Genomic DNA, 16,250 nt, shown 5'->3' on the forward strand with positions numbered 1-16,250 from the left:
ATCTTATGTTCTGATAATATTTTGAAATTCATTCTATTGAGTTTCCCAAGAAGACAACCATGTCACCTATAAGTGAATATGTTTTTCCTCCTCTTTTCTTCTGTTTATACATTTAATATTTAGAGTACAGACAACTTAAAACTTCCTGCCTACAGAAAGTTGAGAGTGCCAGGTGTTCTGGTAAGAAAAACAGAAGGCAAAAACCATATCTTTATTAAGGTGGCCAGATAATTCCTGGAAAACGCATTCTAATATAAATTTAGAGGACTGAAACCTAGACCCCACTAGAAAAGGAGAGAATTTCCATGGAAAGGGCTTAACAAAGAGGTAAAGTTGTGAACACCGGACTCATCTGGGCAACTGTAATTTATCTGCATATGACTTATTTTCCCATGAGATTCTTCTGCTGGAGTGAAAGCAGACATTTTTTCCTCAACAATTAGCTTTCATGATTTAGATCATTCTAGGTTTTAAAAAGAGAGAGGTGGAGAACAGAATTTCCATTTCTTAGATTGAAAGAAAACAGAAAAAAACTGCTTAGGAGATAGTTACAGAAATAACAAGTTGCGCATACTTGGTGATCTTCTGTTTAAAAGTGACCTGGGGGCCGGGCACAGTGGCTCATGCCTGTGATCCAAGCATTCTGGGAGGCCAAGGTGGGCGGATCTCCTGAGGTTAGGAGCTCCAGATCAGCCTGGCCAACATAGTGAAACCCATCTCTACTAAAAATAGCCGGGTGTGGTGGTGCACTCCTGTAATCCCAGCTACTCTTAATCAATTTGTTGAACAATACATGTATTTGGTTTTAATATACGTATTAAATATACATGTGTATACATGTGCATATATATGCATGTATCTATGTATTTATATTGTTTCATGATCTGCCAATGCAAACATTAAATGAGTTAACAAATCTTTGACAGAGATACGGTTTGAAATCATTTTGATAATTTAAATGATAAAGTTATTGCAAAAAGATCCACTTGTTTCCTGTTGAGAAAGTCTTCTAAAAATTATCTCAAACTGCTAATAGCCCTTAAAGTTTACTGATGTATTTCCATTAAATGTTGTAACTCTGAAATAGTCTTACTTGTATTTTAAAAGATAATGAGATAAATTTATAATCAAATTCTCCCCTCTACATACCATACAAGAAAGGCAAGCAAACTTGTGTAAGGAAAAAAATCTAATTCTTATGCATAATTCTAAGAATCAAGTAAGAATGTGTTCTAGAGGAAACTAATAAAATGTTCTACTACCATGTGATTAAAATAGGAAGAGTTCATCCTCCCAAAATATTTTGCAAAAGAATAATCTAAAATACAGTAGGGACTACAGAAAGAAGGTGGTCTAGGCATTGTATTTTATTTATAATAAATTTATCTTAATATCTTAAATTTCATACTAAATTTTAATAAATATGCATATAAATGATAAGTTCCTTCATTTATTTTATGCATAAGTAATGTATACCTGTTAGTGGCTTATAAGACTAAGATTGGGAAACATTTTTTTTAGTCAGCAAAGATATATTTTTAATTATATATGCTTTATGTGACACATAAAATCAAGAGATTGGAAGTGCAAATAGAGTAACTGAACTGAAATATATCAGGTCAAATTCCATGATTACATAACAGAATCACTTTAATTTAACCACATCTTAAAGCTGAAATAGGTAAAAGGTTTAACTAAAGTGGGTCTACAAAAATTAGCCAAATTTCATTAATAATTTGACTTAAAATCTGTTTTCATTTACGTATTGATTTTTCTTCAGTGGCAAAGAAAAAAATTCTCAACATTTAAAAGACGAGAAAGAAAAGTGATAAAACTTACAACAGTCTAAGATAAATATCATACAGGAAAAAAATGAAGAGAAAAAAGTTGTAACAACCAAATAGCTAGGGCTTAACTGCTTACTAGGAGAGTTTATTTTTATCACAAGAGAGTAATTCATGTATGGGTCATTTGCAAATCTTTAACAGAGTATGGGAGAAAACATGGAAAAGAAGCTGGTAACTCTCAAATCAACATATATAAACATATAAACATATATGAATGTTCTCACATTCATGTGAGTCTGTTAGCTTTAAGGGGAAGATTATAAATGAGCCACATAAATAGAATGTAGATGATCTTTATTTCCTTAGGAGATTTTCACTATTTTGGGAGACATGTAGAAGTCCCCTATTCATAAAAGGTTTTGGATGTTGCATTGCCTATAGCAATATAAAACTGGTTCCTTACTTGAATTTTTCATCTCAATCTTTGTTAAAAATTAAATCTTTTATTAAGTAAATATTTTGCTCAAAATTTGCCTAAAATAGTCAAAATACAAATATTTGCTTCTAGGAGGGGCACAGCGGCTCAAGGCTGTAATCTCAGCATTTTGAGAGGCTGAGGCGAGCAGAGTGTTTGAATTCAGCAGTTTGTGACCAGCCTAGGCAACATGACGAAACCCAGTCTCTACTAAAAATACAAAAATATTAGCTGGGTGTGGTGGCACGTGCCTGAGTCCCAGCTACTCGGGAGGCTGAGGTAGAAGGATCACCTGAGCTGGGGAGGTCGAGGCTGAAGTGGTCTGAGATCACAGCACTGCACTACAGCCTGGGCAACTGGAGCGAGACTTATCAAATAAATAATTAAATTAAATAATATAAAATAAAATATTTGCTTCTCATCTTTTTCACCCAGGGTAGCTGGGGTATGAGATGTGTTGAGATGAGTAATAAATTGGAGCCAGACTATAAAGGGCCTTGTGAACCATTGTAGAGTCGTGAAGGTAATGGACAGTGAGATTGGAGAAAAGAGGATGTGTCTGAGGGACATTTCCCAAACATTACCACTGATCTTTGAAACTGATTAGATGTAGTGAGTGAAACTAAAGGGGTAGTAGAGAAAACACTCCAAGAGGGGTGGGTGGTGAAGCCTTTATCCCAGACTAAGAACACAAAAGCTAACGCTTTTGGATGTCCTCTGAGTAGGTAAACAGGGGAAGAGAGGGAATACAGAGTGAAATAATGACTTCATTTTTAGAAACGTTGAGTTGACAGTGCCTGTGGAACAATGAGATGAAAACAGCTGATGGGATACTAGATTGCGAATCTAAGTTTGCAATGATAACAATCATGGGTTTTCGTTTACTGCCAGATTCTGTACTAAGCATTTTGCGCACTATAGCAGAAGTTGCTAACTCCTAAATATCTGTTCTCCCTCAACAACTACGTTTATCTATACTAATCTCCTTCATCTATACTAATAGAACCTGTGATTAGTGGCTGGATATAGTTTTACTTGGAATTAACACTATGCTTTCCAGCCTCCCCAGTGACTAAGTGCCACCATGCCACTAAGTTCTGACCAATGGGCTGGGGATGAAAGTGCAATTTCCAGGTACTATTCTCAAGAAAGAACCTTCTTATCCTTCCGGGTGGCTAGAATGCAGACAATGACTAGACAGCTAGAACAGGCATATACATACTCCGGAATGTAAGTCACATACAATAAAACAACCAGATGAGATAGAATCTGGATACCAGAAACTGAGTGGGGCCATGCCAGTTCAAGACATGTACTAGAAATTATTCATTAGAGAAAAATAATTGGTCTCTTTAGATCATTAATATTTGAATGTTCTGCCTTTTAAAAGAAAACCAAATTATAACTATGACACATATGTTATCTAATCCTCATAACAATACTATTTGATGAATACTCTCATTACCTCACTTTAGAAATGAGGCAAGAAGAAGCTAGGATAGAGGTTTGCCCAAGGTCATACAAACAGAAAGCAGTGTGGCTAGCATTTAGTCAAAATCTGAGAGAAGAGGCCACACTCGTGATCACCAAACTTTAGGAAACTATCTAGCTCTCTGACCATTCCAAAGCAATCCCACACATGTGAAAATTTGTCTTTAACTTTTTAGTAAAGTATAATATATGTAGAAAACGTGTACTTTTATTTTAAATGAGGAACATATTCAATGAAAGTGTTATTTTGTTTCCAACCTAAACTCTTCCTCATGTTTTATGTACTCATTTTCCCTTATCCACAGATAAAGGCCAATAAGGCACAATCTTTTTCACGTTTATTTTATGACCTAGAAACTTTATTAAAGTTCTCTGGCAACTTCTCTTTTACAGGCTAAATATAACCCTGAGTCCTTATGCCTTTCTTTCAGTCTTAACATCCCAAATCCCTGAATTATTCCCACTGTAAATCTTGGCAGATTCTTTAATGCCTCTCAATCTTTTACCTAAGTACTATTTGTGGTTGCAAATTTAGCAGCATGTGGGGCTTGAGAGTGAGTTTTTTCACAGCACTTTCCATGTACCAAGCCAGGATTCATGCATCAGACCCCCCACCATATTTAAGAAGATCTAAATACTTGATAATTTAAGAGGTTCTTTCTGCTTTCAAGGACAAAAGAGCTTTGTGTTATTGCTGAAAGCTGACATGAATAACTTGAAAACAAAGGTTTTGTCAATTACAATCTATTCTTTATGTTTTCAGAATTTGTTATTGGCTAGCCATAATCCAATAAAATTTATCCGTGGACAAGGAAGGCATGGGAAAGAGTAGTGTTATAGTTCTCTTTCTGGGACAGCCCCAGTGGATCAGCAGACAGGAAGGGATGCACCATCCTCGAGAGGTAAATTCAGAGCAAGACGATTACAATGGGTTAGGTCTGAAGAGGAATGAGCTGAGGCAAAATAGCTTGCTATTACAGACAGCCAAAAAAATTGGGTTTCCAAAATGCTTCAAAAGAGAGATCCATGATATTGTGAAATCCTAAAGGTGGTTTAAAAGAATTTAATTTATTTCTGGATATTGTCTTTTGAAGGCCAAATATAACCCTGAATCCTTATGCCTTTCTTTATAGTCTTAATATCCCAATGCTACTAGTGGCACAGATCCAAGTTACCTTGAGTTACCAGCAGTGATTCCGTATGGGTCCATAGCAACTTCAGTCCTTGCCTCCTCAGAAGAAAGAATTCAACTGAGGGGAATAAAGCAGAAAAAGAGACCAAGGCAAATTTCAGAGCAGGAGTGGAAGTTTATTAAAAAGGCTTTAGAACAGGAAAGAAAGGAAAATTCACTTGGAAGAAAACCAACCAGATGCCTGAAGGTCCAACAGAGAAAAGAGCTAAAAGAGGGGTTTTAGCCTTGATCCTAGGACTTTTATACGCTCTCCTCTTTCCCATGATTCTTCCCCTAGGGTGGGCTTCTCGCATGCGCAGTGCCTTCCTTACCCTTTGGATCTGGGCATGCCAAGCAGTATGTTTAAGAAGTTAAATGCAAACCCACCTGAGACTTTCTTCCCTTTTCCGGTGGCATGTACCTGGATGTCACACTTTGCCATCTTTGTCTCTTAAAGAGCATCCCCAAGAAGTTGCTTCTCCCTGGGGTCTGTATTCAATTAACGTGTTGACGTTCACAGGTGTGGACCATCAGGAAATGGTCTCTCTGCTGCTGAACCATCACCAGACTTTCCCGGTGGGTTGGTGGAGGGCCCTCTCCTGTCCCGCTCATGCCTATCTACCTGTAACACCATTTAAATTATTCCCACTTTGCAGTGGGAATCTTTAAGATTCTTCTCCCAATCTTTTACTTAAGTACTCTCTGTGGTTGCAAATTTAGCAGTATATATGACTTGACAATGAGTTTTTCACATTACTTTCTTTGTTTCAGAAAAGGAAAACGTCTTTTGGTATAGAGTCCTCTTAGAGGTAAAATTATTTTCAGTGGACTTTTGGAAGGTTCCAGAAATAAGGAAAATTAAAGGGAAGTTGAAATTCATCAACACTGTAAACTAATTTCAGGGAATAAATAACCTTACAGGGAAATAAACAATAGGGTGTATCATTACATGCAAACAGATAAATAATGCAGAAGATTTGCAAGTTCTGAGACACTATCATTAGAAATTATGTTTTGTTTATTTGTTTAATATAGTGGGAATATATGGTGGGAAGATGAAATTTAGACTCAGCTTTGTCTCTACAAAAAATACAAAAACCTAGCTGCATTTGTTGGTGCATGTCTGTGGTCCCAGCTTCTTGGTAGGCTGAGGTGGGAGGATTGCTTGAGCCCAAGAGGCAGAAGTTGCAGTGAGCTGTCATTGCACCACTGCACTCCAACCTGGACAACAGAGCAAGACTCCATCTCAAAAAAAAAAAAAAAAACCCTTAGACTCAGAAGTCATGTGCTTCACACAATGAAAAATTTTCTCATTAACTAGTCATTTACATTAGGTATATAGCTAATGGGTGCAGCACACCAACATGACACATGTATACCTATGTAACAAACCTGTGCATTGTGCACATGTACCCTAGAACTTAAAGTATAATTTTAAAAAAAAGAAGAAAAAATTTCTCTAATAAATCGCAGCTGCTGCAAAAACATTTTAAAAAGACTATTAACCTAATGGAAAGGGATTTGAACAGATAGTCCACAAAACAAAAATAGTTCTTCACTATAAGAAATTCTCTATAATGCCCCACTGCACTCATAATATGATCAGATCATTGAAAATTAAAACTACAAAAAGGACAATTTGGCAATATCTATCAAAACTACAAATGTACACATCCTTTTACCCAACAGCATAACAGCCTCACTTCTTAAAATGTATCCTTAACATATATACTCCTACATGAGTAATGACTTATGTTTAAGGCTTTTATAGTGTAGCATTTTTTAACCATGATAAAGGATTTAAAACTATTTCAATGCCTATCAGTAGGGACCTTGTTTAGATAAGTAATGATTCCCTCAATGTAATACGATTAAACTGTGTTTCAAAAAATTGATGATGAGTTATTTATGTATAGATCTGAAATAATTTCTGCACAAATTAATAAGTGAAAAAAATAAGGGGCAGAATAAAGTATACAGCATATTAGTACTGGCATCAAAATGATATAGGGGGCTTCTATTCACTTGTATATGGAATAAATACAAGCATATATTGCATAGAATGTCTCTACATGAACAGCCAAGGAATTAATATTATACTAACAATATTATCCCAGAAGGAATATGGGGGTGGATGGAGGACAGATATTACAGGGAGGTTTTTCTCTGCATAGCCTTTGTGCCTTTTAATGTTGAAGATATGAAAGTATTGTATATTTTCCAAATTAAATAAAAGCTAAAGTTTAAAACAAATCTACACTTGTGCCCAGCCTCCCCTAGAGTGATTTTAATTCTTATAATACTCCCTATTTTATAGAGTAATTTTAATTCTTGAAATTTCCCTATTTTATAATTTCTCTATCAGTAAATTTATACGTCTTGCCTGCCACACATTATTACAGGGAACCAATGAGATAATAAATAGCAGGACACCTGTATAAGGTACTACACGAATGCAAAAGGAAATTGTGTCTATACAAACAGTATTGACTGAGCCTGGATTTCTGCTAAGAAATATATACCTTGTATGCTAACACTTTTGTTGAAATCAATGCTGAAGGCTGAAAATTTAAGAATGTTGCACAAATTCTAACCCATTTATTTTCTAATTGTGTATTCTAGTTCCTAAGAATGATAGTTTAACTTTTGTCACAAATAGGAATTCACTGTTACTCAATATTCAAAAATACTTATGTGTAACTCAAACAATCCATTTAATGTACTAAGAAAGCTTGCAGTCTCAAAGAACTCTACTGTATTTTCTTACAAGTGAGAGAACTTTTATAAAATAAGCAATTATCCAAATCATGATAATATATACAATAAAGGCAAATTTGCATACATCTAATTTGTCCAAGGAGAGATAAAGACCCCATATATATTCTAGAATGGGAATGTTAGTAGGATTTCTTTGGCCAATGCCTGTTGACTCGTAATATCTGCTTGGATCACTCTGTTAAATAGGATTCTGAGGTGAAGTTTGGATTTTGTGGGAAAGGATGTTGCAATAACTACGTGTACCACGTATGTGAGAGTGAGGGATGGTGAGAGGGGCCAGGAACAGTCGTACCTGCTTTATGTGTTTCCACACATTTCCCCTTCCTTCTTCCTTTCTGCCCTTCCTTGCCATATTTTTTCTATTCTACGAAAATGTTCCTGAGATTACATGATAGAAGGTTTAGGCAGCCTGGTATGGGGAAAGAAAGGGTGTTGGTTTCCTTGGAATTCCCTAGTGAGAGGAAAGGATGAGGCAATAAAAGAAGAACTCATTGGGAGACCAGCTAGATGTTTTCAGCACTGGTTGTTGAATTAAAATTTGAGAGGATAGGAAAGACAAAACACAAGCTAATTCATGTCAATATAACTAGACCATATTTACATATAATCTAATCAAGGAAGTTCAAGACCTGTTCAAACAGCAGCTCATTTAAATCAATATCAGATTCCACATTACGTGAATGATCTCTTTGTGCAAGTTTCTGTGCCAGGAGATAAAGGAGATCTCAACAGTATTTGTGATTCATGTAAGTTTTCAATATGACAAAACAAACATGAGATACTTTGAAAAATTCAGAATAGCAATAAAAGCATAGTGAACTGTTAAATATGATGCACCAACAACTGGAATGCTTCAGCCAGGTACATATAGTCAGACTCAGCTTTACAGAGTGTGTCAATATGAACAGGCCTTGGAGAATGGATAGGATTTGCCCAAGTAGGAGGGGTACAAAGGAGGTTACTGAAGATAAGTAAAAAAAAAAAAATAAGGTTGGAAAATAGATCACGATTTGACCTTGATTGTTGAGCTAAGGAGCTTGGTTTTCCACAATAGGTCATAAAAATCCTTTGAAGATTTTTAACCAAGATAATGAAATCTTCAAAGTACTGGTTTAGGGAGGGTTACACAGATCAGAGGAGGATCAAGAAATTTGTTCTGGGTACATCAGTTAGGTTGGTGTTGGAATAGTCCTGGCTGAGGTGATAAAGGTCTAATGAGGGTGATAGCACTGAAAATGGAAAGGAGACACAGATTATGAAAATGCACTTAGAGAAATATTGGAGAATAAAGTTAGACAGGACATAACAACTGCTGAATATGGGAGTTAAGAGATATTAGGGAGTCAAGGTTAGTATATTAGGAAAATAAGAAAACCCTAACAAAGCTGTCTCAATTGCAGTCAGGACCCCTCCTGCATGCACAAATACACTCAGTGCTTTTTCTCTGCCATAATATTTATTATTCAGTGTTGTGGTCACTGTTTACTTACTCACATCCCTGACTTGACTGCAAACTGCTGAAGCCTAAAGCCTATGTTCTGTTTGTGGCATAGCTGGTGCAAAAATGTTCATATGCATGCAAATGAAATGAAGGAAGAGAGAAAGGGAGGGAAAGGAAGTATTTGTTTTAGAGGGAGAGACGAGAAATGGAATTTTATACATGGAGAGATAGAAGTAACAGTATATTATTCAAACTAATACATATATATTTTATTTAACTTTATTAATTTTTTCAAAGGTTACCTTTATTACTGCCCACTCAGTGCAAACCATAGTACTGCAAATCCTATCCATTCTCCAAGGCCTGTTCATATTGACACACTCTGTAAAGCTGAGTCTGACTATATGTACCTGGCTGAAGCATTCCAGTTGTTGGTGCATCATATTTAACAGTTCACTATGCTTTTATTGCTATTCTGAATTTTTCAAAGTATCTCATGTTTGTTTTGTCATATTGAAAACTTACATGAATCACAAATACTGTTGAGATCTCCTTTATATATTCTCAATACCAAGGTTCTACTAGAAGACCATCTCTTTCCAGTCATGACTCTCTGGTCCCATCTGAGGAAAATTCATGTTGAGTAGCCATAATCCAAAAATTGGAAAGCTGAAGTGCTCCAAAATCTGAAACTTTTTGAGTATCAACATGATGCTCAAAGAAAATTCTCATTGGGGCCTTTTGGCTTTTGGATTTTCAGATTAGGGATGCTCAACTGGTAAATACAACACAAATATTCCAAAATCTAATAAAATCCAGAATCCCAAACACTCGTGGTCCAAAGCATTTCAGATAAGGAATATTCAACCTGTATTTACTTTACTAATGTGTTCAAACGTTCCAGCAAGACTTCTGGAGAGCTATTTGGTAACAATAACTAAAGCCTTAAAATGTGCATGTGTTTAATCCCCCAACTGAAGGTTAAGGAGTGCATTCTAGGTGAATAAATGTGGTTGCTTGAAAAAGATGACTAAGGGAATGCTTACCACATAGAATTTCATAATAACAAAAGGTTCTGGAGATTGGCTAACTTAATTACAGACTATCTATACAAAGGAATTCTTTATAATCATTACAAATGATGATGTAGCAAACTATCAAATAAAAAGATGCTCTCTAATCAGTGACAAGAACAAATTATACATTACAAAAGGAACACAATATAATCTCCTTTTGGTGATACTATAATATTGTCAAAAGGTTGTATAGTAACACATTAAGAGTGGATACCTCTGGGTTGTCTACGTGGGTAGTATGTATTTGTTTTACTTTTTATTTTCTTTCCAGTTTCTTCAATAACCAACTATATCTTTTGCAACAACCTATATTTTAAATGTCAAGTGAACATAGACTTTGTTATATTTACTTTTGTATGTCCAGATATAGTACAAGCATTACACAGAAGTGTTCATTAATGGTTGAATAAAGAAAATATTTATTAAATATATGTTACTATTTAGCTGTAAGTCAAATACAATTAATATATAATATAAATATAATAAATATATTATTTAAGGAAAGAGTTACGGCAATCGCAATTATGGAAAGTAGCAATATGTCACCAACATGACCAGTCTCTGAAGAAACATGTTCACACAGGTTGGGCCTAATAACTTGCAGCTAAGGGAAGAAAATTACTAGGTGGCTGGAAATGGAGCCAGTAACTCAGCTAAGGAGGGCAATGAGTACACTGAGCTGCAAGAGCTACACCCTCACCTGAGGGTCTCAGAAATTCAGGCTGTGGGCCAGTAAGACTGACTCAACATTCCTTCACCTGTCTGCTGAAATGTAAGTAAAAAAAACCTCCTCTTCTGTGAGCCCTTGCTATGGTCTGTATATTTGTGTCCCACTAAAATTTATATGCTGAAATCCTAACCCCCAAGGTGATGGTATTAGAAGTTGGGGTCTATAGGAAGTGATTAGATGAGGTTTAAGACTAGTTCCCTTATAAATCCGACCGCAGAGAGATCCCTAGCCCGTTTCAGCATCTGAGGACACAGCTAGAAGGTGCCATCTACGAACCAGGAAATGGGACCTCACTGGATACCAAATCCGATGCTGCTTTGCCCTTGGAACTCCCAGACTCCAAAATTGCGAGAAATAACATTTCTGTTGTTGATAAGCCACCCAGTTTATGGTACTTTGTTACGGCAGCCTCAACAGATTAAGACAGCCCTGATCAGTGGGCTCCTTTCATGCAGCCAACGTGGGCACTTACAACCCTTCACTGGGCAGAAGACTTTTTTCACAGAGGCAGTGTGGTCGGAAGGAGCTTTTGGATTTTAAATAAGAAACAACTCTGCCACTAACAGTGCATGTGTACTTTAGCAAGCCACATTTTCTGGCTTTACCGGATAAGTATGAATTATAAAAATAGCCCTGTCATCACAAGATGGAGGATAAAATGAGAAAATTACTAAAAAAATTAAGAATGCAATAACTAGGTGTTAAACTATAAAATATATTATTTTTGCTCCTGGTGATTAATTAAGTTTTACCATAAAATCAGCCTCCACTATAATCCCAGCACTTTGGGAAGCCAAGGCAGGTGGATCACTTGAGGTCAGGAGTTGGAGGCCAGCCTGACCAACATGATGAAACCTTGTCTCTATTAAAAATACAAAAATTAGCTGGGCATGGTGGCAGGCACCTGTAATCCCAGCCACTCAGGAGGCTAAGGCAGGAGAATTGCGTGAACCCAGGAGGCAGAGGTTGCAGTGAGCCGAGATCGTGCCATTGCACTCCAGCCTAGACAAGAAAGTGAGACTTTGTCTCAAAAAAATAAAAACAAAATAAAATAAAATAAATCAGCCTCCAGAGAAGATTGGATTTCATATCACAGTAGTGTCAGAGGAAAGATATTTCATGATGGTGTTAATGTAGTTCCACTTGAAGCAGCAAACAAATGCCACTGGCCCTACCTATCTACCTACCTCCACAGCAGACTATGAGACAAGAGACCAGGGTAAGGTTGACAAATAACCTCGAGTGCTTTGTTCTGCTCTGTGTATTAATGACATCGGTTGTTGGGCTTGTTTATGAGAATGGGACTTGGCAGTCCTTGCATGCTGGGATCAAATCAGATCCCCCCAGAGCTGCACACCTACTGTGCTGCATACATCTCTCTCTATCCAGACTTATCTTGCTCATAATGATTAAAAAATCAACACTTCAGCCTAAATTGTGATTTCAGTGGGGGCAAGATCCATGTACTCAGCTTTGTATCTTCAGCTCACATCAGAATAACTAGAATGCAGTAGAGGCTTAATAAATGTGAGAAACGGGCCGGGCGCAGTGGCTCAAGCCTGTAATCCCAGCACTTTGGGAGGCCGAGACGGGCGGATCACGAGGTCAGGAGATCAAGACCATCCTGGCTAACACGGTGAAACCCCGTCTCTACTAAAATACAAAAAACTAGCCGGGCGAGGTGGCGGGCGCCTGTAGTCCCAGCTACTCGGGTGGCTGAGGCAGGAGAATGGCGTGAACCTGGGAGGCAGAGCTTGCAGTGAGCTGAGATCTGGCCACCGCACTCCAGCCTGGGTGACAGAGCAAGACTCCGTCTCAAAAAATAAAAAAATAAAAAAATAAAAATAAATAAATAAATAAATGTGAGAAACAAGACAGGGTCCAAAAATTCATGAGGCTTCATTTCCATATCATGAGCTGTATTTTCGACTGAAGTGTTTGTTCAATTACCTTTATCTGCCTGCCATCACACCTCACTGTCAGATGAGGCTTTGAAAAATTGGGTGGATCTTTTCCAACGTCTCCAGATTAGCAGTCATGTTTAGTTACTTGTATACTTTTTCTATACAGAAAATATTAACATGTTTTGAGGATTCAGCAGGTACAAATGGACTGTTAAATAGAAGAGCATATGCAAATGTATTTAAGACACTGCACTGAACCCAGCCAAGCTTTCTCAAATGATGATAACCATGAATAGGAGTGTTAACAACTGGAACAGCAGGGTATGGTTTTGCTTAACTTCCTTATCTAGTAACAGGTACCAATAGTTGACAGCAATACTTGTTGCATTACATACTCATTTTCATATTATCTAATTTCCAACATCTTTTATTCTCACATTGGTAACAGACAGCAACCTCTTCCACATAGCCATGTACTATTTTATGAAGAAACCCAGAAGGAAGGATGGAATAAAATAAGTAAATGTGCAGAAAAAAATATGAAATGACTATGTATATTGTTGATTAAAATAAAATGCATGAGCTGGGTGTGGTGACTCACGCCTGTAATCCCAGCACTTTGGGAGGCCAAGATGGGTGGATCACAAGGTCAGGAGATTGAGACCATCCTGACTAACATGGTGAAACCCTACCTCTACCAAAAATACAAAAAATAATTAGCCAGGCATGGTGGCACGCACCTGTAGTCCCAGCTACTCGGGAGGCTGAGGGAGGAAAATCATTTGAACCCAGGAGACGGAGGGTGTAGTGAGCCGAGATCGTGCCACTGCAGTCCAGCCTGAGTGACAGAGTGAGACTCCATCTCTAAAATAAAATAAAATAAAATAAAATAAAATAAAATAAAATAAATTCATGATAACAAAAGAAAGGGAAGAACTGGGGAGGAGTTGGGGATAAGTTAGTAAGTTAGAACACCCTAGAATAACTATAAACAGAATTGATTTCTTTTCTTATCAAATATGCTGCTACAACTCATTCAAGATGACTTCAATATGATGTGAAGAGGTAGCATAGTATAGCACAGAAAGCTTTGGTGTCAAGTGGAAATGGCTTCATAAGCTTCGGCTTTAGATTTATTAGCTATAAGACTTTGGGCAAGTAATTTTTCTGAGCCTCAGTTTCAACATCTTTAAAGGGAGAGAGAGAATAGTTATATGAATTACTAATACTAATGAATTACTAATGTGAAGTGCACAGCTATATGTAGATATTCAAATAAGTGGTATCTATTAACTGTGAAAGTCTCTCTTCACAAACCTTCTATGCTACCAGTAAACCCCTAATGTAAGAAAGCATCATTATTCCAAATAAGCTACTTCCTTTGAAACCTTAATGGAATTGACTGGGATGGGGAAAATAATCTCCCTGGCAGACTCAGGGTGAGGCACTGGCAGGCAGGCAGAAATTATACAAAGAGAATGCTCCTGGTCTGAATTTTGCTCAAGGTGAATTTTTTTTTTAAGCAAACTCTTCCAAAGCAACTCATTACCTTTCATTTTCTTAATCTCTATGAATTAAAATAAGGTATTCAATATCTGTTCCCTAGAAGCCCTTCTCCATGAAATCTCAGAAATAACCCTCAACGCAAGCAATGTTTCCTGGTGAAAAATAGGAGCTCCAAGAAATTCCAGGGACAGAAGAGAAACAGAAGAGAAGGCATGAAGTTAAAAATTAATAATTTTATAAGGGCACAAGAAGCCATGAGGAAGAGGTACAAAAGGAAAAGGAAGGAAACTCCTGATATCAACATGCCTCCCCATTAATTATCAGAAGAAGAAATAGAAGGAGTATGGTAAAAAGAAGAGCTCTGTAAAGATATACAATAGGAACAATGGGGAAGATTTCCAAGATGATCCCCTAACAGTGTCATATCCAAAAAAGTTTACATGCTCCTGTATAATATTTCTGAATTTAACCACGAGCACTAATAGTCTCCTCCTGACAGTCCATTTGCCCTCCCTGATGTTTAAGCAACATAACTTTAATTTGAAACTTTAAATTCTTTAAATTAATTCTTTAATTTGAAACTTTAGTATAGAACAGAAGAAATTTTAAAAGACGATGTAAGTAAAATAAATGAAACTATAAGTATACGCATACAAACATTTTATATCTCTAGTATGGAGGTATGGTTTTATTGCAGTCAGTAAACCTCTCTCTCTTTGCCGTCCCCTCTACCACACACACTGGGATGAATATTATTTTAGGTAAACTCAGAGTGTCAGTCCTACTTCTTAATTATCTTTACCTGTTCTTACTCAAATTATTCTCCTCTTGAATTCCAAACTGGTGTCAACTTAGATTGTGCAAACCTGAAACCACCTACACCCACACAGCTTATTGTCTACATGACTGTTACTTTACAATCTGACCATCTTCTTCAACATGGCTTTACTATTACAGTGTCTTTATTTCCTTGGGGCAGGGCTTCATGTAATCATCCATGAAGTATTCTTCTTGTAATACTACAACTGTACTATTATTACTAGAAGCCCTGGCCCAGGGAGATAAAAGTTTTGAAATTCTCACCTCAGAACCCTGTCCTTGGCTGGGCACAGTGGCTCACACCTGTAATCCCAACACTTTGGGAGGTCGAGGTGGGTGGATCACCTGAGGTCAGGAGTTCGAGACCAGCCTGGCCAATGTGGTGAAACTCTATCTCTACTAAAAATACAAAAATTATTGCACACAGTGGTGGGTGCCTATAATCCCAACTACTCGGGAGGCTGAGGCAGAAGAATCGCTTGAACCCATTAGGCAGAGGTTGGAGTGAGCCGAGATTGCACCATTGCACTCCAGCCTGGGAGAAAAGAGCGAAACTTCATCTAAAAAATATAAAAAAATAAAATAAAAAAAACCTTGTCCTTGCTGTATCCACCAATTATAAACCAATATATCATAATCATTACCCAATTCTCGTCAAGCCCTCATATTGAAAAACCCATCTTAAACCAGGCATCAAAAACCTCATAAATAGCCCAACTTCACCCTCTCTTTCCAAGATGCTATTAAAACTTTGTCAAGGTAGAGAGCTCCCTTACCATGTTAAGCCACAAACTTAGCTTTGCCTTATCAATTAGTTACTTAGGTGGTGTTTTGAAAGCCTTCTTGGATGCATGTCTTCCTTCTTAGTTTGATGATTACAGTGTATGAGAGATAAGCATGTGTATATAATTTTATTCTTAATGAGAAAGGCTGAGGCTGGGCACAGTGGCTCACACCTGTAATACCAGTACTTTGAGATGGCAAGGTGGATCACTTGAGTTCAGGACTTCTAGACTAGCATGGGCAACATAGGGAGACCCTGTCTCCACAAAAAATAAAAAATAAAATAATA

The sequence above is a fragment of the Rhinopithecus bieti genome, unplaced genomic scaffold (genome assembly GCF_001698545.2).
Source record: "Rhinopithecus bieti isolate Rb0 unplaced genomic scaffold, ASM169854v2 scaffold_70890, whole genome shotgun sequence".
Taxonomy (NCBI): Eukaryota; Metazoa; Chordata; class Mammalia; order Primates; family Cercopithecidae; genus Rhinopithecus; species Rhinopithecus bieti.